Genomic DNA, 6,000 nt, shown 5'->3' with positions numbered 1-6,000 from the left:
GTTTATTGAACATCTATGTCCAGGCACCGTATAGGGTGCTGACTGTGACGGCTGAGATCTCAAAGAACTAGGTATTACAGGGCAGATAAGGCAAAGGAATAGCTTGTTCAAAGATTCTGGGCATGTAGGAAAAGGGCAAGGGAGGCCTACAGAGGAGAGGAGAATGAGCAGCTGGGAGATGGGCAGGCTGGATGCCCCTGCGGGGCCCTGTCAGCTACATCAAGGGGTTCAGAGTACATTCTGAGGGCCCTGGGGCCACTTCAGGATTTTTCAATTGAATTTTTTGGGAGTGTCTTAAGTTCTACACAATTCTGTCACCTGTGTAGTTTCTTGTACCCACCACCACACTCAGGATATGGAATGGTTCCAACACCACAAGGATCTCTCCCCTTGGCCTTTTATCACCACACCCACCTCCCCTTTTCCCTTTGGCACCACTGCCCACCAGAGCCAGTAATTGATCCAGTGGGGAGGGTTGGGGCAGGGCTGAGAAGACCCTATTTCTGCCTGGGCGAGCTCACAGGGGTTCGGGGTGGGCTGTGAGATGGGTTCTTAAATTTGGGGCTTGCTAGGTTAGCTGCAGCCATGGGACTGTCCAGAGGCCAAGGAGGAAGTGTCCTGGAGGCCAATGGACTGACTAAGGAGAAAAGTCTGAGCTGGAGGTGAGATTTGGGGGTTCCCACCTATCCCTGCTGGTGGGGAGAGTGTGCTGGGGGGTGGAGCAGAGTAAGAGGAAAGGCCTGAGGAAGGAGCCCCAGGAGCATCCCTGCCCTTCTTGTGATGGTGTCTGCCCAAGAGGAGTTGACAGTCCGCTTCTGCAGAGGGCTCTCCCACCTCGCCCTGCCGGGCCACTTCGTTTTACACACACACACACACACACACACACACACACACACACACACACACACACACACACACACACACACACACACAAACACACACGCACGAACCTCAGAGCCAGATCAGAGCCAGACAGGGGAAGTCCTGCACAGTGCCTACGCCTTTGCAGGGATTCAGGGCTTGTTAATCCCAGAGGGACCCCAGAGGTCATGGAATGCAAAGCATTTAATTTACAAAGGAGATAACTGGTCCTCACGGCGGGGTGGGGCGGTGCCAGGGAGGCTTGGCCAAGGGGAAAGAGGGCTGTGTTTGTTCTCCGGTTCGAGATCTGCTTGGCCCCCACAGGAGAAGGGAGGCGAAACCCAGGCGACATGGATGCATGTTTCTGAACTCTTTCGTTTGTCAATTTTTATTGAGCGTCTACTATGCGCCAGTCAGGGCTAGGGTTTTCGGGATACGGAGATGGACTTGGCATGGGCCCTAGGGCTGGTGGCTAAGGACACCGAAGGGTTAAATTCTGGGAGCGCTGCGGGGAGCGGGTAGAGGAGTCTCCGGGAAGCAAAGTCCCCTCCCCTGCTTCGCCGGCCTCCAGCGGTTTCCGGAGCCCGGGAGGGGCTGCCCCGCCGGCCGCCTCCCCGCGGAGCCCCTCTGCCCGGCGAGGGAGCGGCAGCTCTCCAATTACAACAAAAGGGGGCCGGAGGCTCAGGGAAGGGGTGGGTCTGGGGAGGAGTTTGCCGTCCGACTCTCTTAAAAGTAAGGAGAAAAGAGTGAACCGGCCACTCCGGTGCGCGACTTCCTAAACTTGGGGCTGGCTTTCTCGAACGATCGGAAAACTCGGCCGCCCCTTCTGCTCCGGAAAGGAGCGGCGACAGGCGTGGAGAGGGGCGACCTCGGAGAGCCGGGTCCCAGCCCAGACACTGCGGACCCCTGCTGCCAAGTAAGAGCGCCATCTCCCCGCAGCGGGTCGCGGGAAAGCGGGAGAGTGCCCTTGGGGGCTGCAGGCTTCGCCCTCGGCGGGGCGGCCTCGGGGCGGTGCTGGAGGTTTCCCGAGGCTTCCCGCCGGGCGCGGGGCAGGGACGTGCAGGCTGACGGGTCCCCCTGCAGCCGCGGGCGGCCCAGCTCAGCTCCACCTCGTCCCGGCCGGGCGAGGCGCTGCAGCTGGCGCACGCGGGGAGTCCCTTGGTCCCTTACTCGCTCGGAGCGCCCGTGGCCAGGCGGGACAGAGCCAGTGGAGCCTCAGTGCGCGCTGTGTCCTGGAGGGTGCAGCGAGGCACCGAGGACATGCGGGCTGTGCCTGCGGCCGGAGTTCTGGCTTTTAAGGAGTGGGGCGCGCGGACACAAGGGAGTGCCCTCGGAACTGTGGCTTGGGGATGTGGAGCGCACGGGGCTGGGGACCACTGGGGCTGCGCCCAGACCTCCAGCGCCCACTGCGTGGAATTGGGTTCTCTTCCGAGCCTGCCAGAAAGGCTCGGGGGAGCGCGGGAGCGCCCTGAGCCCACTTGGAGGAGAGGTGCGGTCCCACGCCAGGTATTCACTCCCAAGTCACCGTGGTTCTCCGGGACCGGGAGCCTCTCCCCCCGTTATCAACGAGAGACCCTGGAGTAGGAAAGACCCGGCACCGCCAACCCGCGGGTAGAGCTGATCCCAATCTTGCGCGTTTAGGCCCGCGCAGTCCTCGGTGCCTACAACTTTTAGCAGGCGCTTTGCCCGCGGCGCTCCCCACTTCCCCCAGCCGAAATCTGGGAGCCCTACGGGTGTAGCTGCCTGCCCGAGATGTCGCTGTAGTCAGCGCCAGAATAGAAGTGATCGGAAGAAACAAGCGAGGTTCCTTCCTCTCCATCACTCCCACCTCGCCCAGGGAAAGACCGCCAAAAAACAGCAGGAGTTCGGGTGGGGCACGCAGCGGGGGAGGGGACTCCAAGTCCTGATGAGAGGAAAGATCTGCGTGACAGTCAGAAACATGCCCGCATTAGTTCCGTCCCCTAAAATCTTGGAACTGTGGAGACCTTAAAAACGGTACAATCGTTCCTATTTTCAAAAGAGGAGACGTGCTGAACTCAAGGCCACTGGGTTAGTCAGTTTGGGGACTGAAACCCATGCCCCTTACTCCAGGCCCCTCCCCTACACCGCCGCTGGCCTGTCTGCCCTGGAAACCCAAAAGCCCATTTGTCCTCTTTGGTGGAATTACTTAGTTATTTATAGTGTATTGTGTACTCAGTGGGCAGGGATGGGGCTCGGCATGGAAGAGGAAAGAGTTAATTTTCCTGGTCAGTTTCCAGATAAATGACTGACTCGCTGGAACGGTCCCCAACGTTTTTGGCACCAGGGACCGGTTTCATGGAAGACAATTTTTCCAAGGATGGGAGTGGGGGTCTGGTGGGGGAGGGGGGAGGTGGAACTGGAGGGGGGAGGTGGAGGGGAGGCGGAGCTCTGCGGCCTGTTGGGGACCGCAGCACCGGACCCTGCCTTGTCTAAATTAATAATCTCCCTCTTCACCTTTGTCCTGCTCCTCTTCCTGGTCCCTAGTATCTGCCCCTTAAATGACCATCAAACCGTGGCTTTCAGGGCTCCCCCTAAGGGAACTGGGTCTCAGTGATCTGCGTATGGGAGTGTGTGTGCATCTGTTTGTTTCCCCTGGACTTTGTGTTAAAAAGTGACTTGGTTTAAGGTCACTTGGCCATTGAGTAGCAAAGCTGAGTATGAAACTCCAGTCTGAAGACAAAACTTGCAGTTGACATTACACATTGGCTGGCTGACATTTTGGCATCAGACAGATTCTGCAGAGATACTTCTTATGACCTCATTTCCAGCTGCTCTCCTTGCCTGGCCTCCCTTGGCCTCTTCCCAAGTCCTTGTCCTCTGACCTCTGGATGTGGAAGGGCCTTGTAAAGGAAGCAGATTTTCTGTGTTCTGAACATAACCATCAGCGAAGCTGTCGAATGTCCCAGAAAATTCTGCATTGTTTATTTAAAATGTTTTTATTCTAAGAAGTATGCACAAAAGTAGAGAGAAGGGTATATTGAAGACTCATATGCTTCTCACTGAGCTCTGACAGTTGCCAACATCTTGCCACACATACTTCCTCTGTCCCTTTCTCCTTTTTTTATTGAAGTATTTTAAAGCACATCCCAGACATTATGCCATTTTATCCTTCCATATTTCAGTGTGATCTCTAAAGATATTAAATAACTATGATGCCATCGTTAACACCTAACAAAACTAACAAAAATTCTTTGGCATCATCTAATACCCAGTCTATCTTAAAGCATTTCCCAATTTTCCCCAGAATGTTTTTTTTTTATAGTTGATCTGAGTTCTGTTGATTTGTATAACTTGTTACATTCCTGTTGTATGTTATTCCTTTCAAACCACTTTTCTATCCACCATGTCATTTGATTCTTACAAAGTCCCTCTAAAGAGTGGGGTGGGTATTTTACGATTCATTTTGTGGCTGAGGAAACTGGCAAACAGATGAGCTGTCCAGATGGCACAACTGGAAGTGGGTGGAGCCAGGGTCTAACCCAGGCTCGTCATTGCTGGGCCCCATGGTCCTGGTTCCCCCCTGCTGCTCGTGGCATATCAGCTGCTCTCTGAGGGGGTCATGATGGCTCAGGCTTCATCCTGGACCGATCACTTCCTATACACCTGCTGTATATATTTAGTAATTGGCCACTTGGTGCTTGACTGAGATGAATGAAGTTCAGAGTCAGGAAGCCTGCGTTTGTTTCCTAGCTTATTGTAAAACTGTCAGAAAGCAACTTACCTCGCAAGGGCTCAGGGCTGCCCTCGCTGATCTAAAGAGCATTACACTTCCTCATTCAGTGGTTACTAGGTCTAAAAGTAGAATGAGTGAAATGAATGTAGCTGGAATTCCTGAAAGAAACAGTGCCCAGAAGGAAATCTGGTAGGGAACAGCCACCTGTCTTTGATTATCACCTGAGTAATTGGCAGCTGGCACCTTCACGCTGGACCCCTAAATCTTCTAGCAGAGAAGAGGAGCAGGGGTACGTACATAGGCTTCCCACTGAAGTCCTTCGTTACGGACGCTTTCTTTTATTCTGCCTTTATCTGATGAGGATCTACAATAGCAGAGATTTTTGGCTATTAGCATTTTCATTACTTTTAATTATTTGCTTTTGAAATGGGGTGATGAAGAAATGTTCACACCTTATTAATGAGACTCACGCATTCTCCTTCCTAGGTAGGTCATGGGGGGAAAAGGAATCTCTTGTTGCTGGACTCCGAGGTTTTCTGCTGTTGTGTTCATCGCTGTGACATAGACAGGGAATAAACAGACCTTCCATAAAACAGCCAGTTAGGGGCAGAGAAACCGGTCGACCCAATCCCATTATTGAACTGGGGGAACTCAAAAGGGGCAAAACATTAAGCTTAAACTACACAGTCTTCTGGCAGCCACAAATTCTTCCTCTTTAGCTAATAGGCTATCTCCACGGGGCTAGCATTTCTAGGTGATTCCTCGGCAGCAGATGCAGTTGCAAGGCATGATTACTTCCTTCATTTACAGTTTGGGGAGACTTAGGAGCTACCTTAGTCCATTTTCTGTTACTTATAACACCATCTCTGAAACTGGGTAATTTATAAAGAAAAGGAATTTATTTCTTACAGTTGTGAAGGCTGAGAAGTCCACGGTTGAGGGGCTACGCATCTGGTGAAAGCCTTCTTGCTAGTGGGGACTCTCTGCAGAGTCCCCAGGTAGCACAGGGCATGACATGGCAAGAGGGCTGATTGTGCTAGCTCAGGTCTCTGTTCCTCTTCTTATAAACCCAGGAGTTCCCCTCCCATGAATGGATTAATCCACTTATGAGGGCAGGGCCCCCAAGGCTTAATCACCTCTTAAAGGCCCCACCTCTCAATACTGCCTTTACCGTGGGGATTAAATTTCAGCATGAGTTTTGGAGGGGACATATACTCATGCCGCAGCAAGTGACATCATTCCCCATTCCCCATTCCCAGGGGCTGCCTGGCTTTAGAAGAGCAGCTTGAGGTTACCATTGTTCATTTCCCTCTGGAGAAAGGCCTTCGTGGTCAGTCTGCCTGGCAGTCACACCCTGGGTGGGCCATGAGGCCTCAGATGAAGTGGCCGGAGCCTACCCTGCTCCAGGCCCACAGAACCAGCAAAACTAGCAGTCATGGGCTAGA

At 53.3% G+C, this 6,000-nt stretch overlaps 1 protein-coding gene across 2 annotated transcripts in view; it reads left to right on the top strand.

Moving 5' to 3' along the window:
* Nucleotides 1-1,570: 1,570 nt before the first annotated feature.
* The window catches only part of LOXL2 (lysyl oxidase like 2), a 70,986-nt gene continuing 66,556 nt past the window's right edge, over nt 1,571-6,000 (top strand). For both annotated transcript variants that reach the window (XM_045535474.1, XM_045535473.1), the window contains exon 1: nt 1,571-1,777. The gene's annotated coding sequence lies outside the window, so the exon portion shown is untranslated. The remainder of the gene's footprint in view (nt 1,778-6,000) is intronic.

This window comes from Lemur catta, chromosome 22 (assembly GCF_020740605.2).
Source record: "Lemur catta isolate mLemCat1 chromosome 22, mLemCat1.pri, whole genome shotgun sequence".
Classification (NCBI taxonomy): domain Eukaryota; kingdom Metazoa; phylum Chordata; class Mammalia; order Primates; family Lemuridae; genus Lemur; species Lemur catta.
Note: the sequence above shows the minus strand (reverse complement) of the source record. Positions and strands in the feature narration are given on the sequence as shown.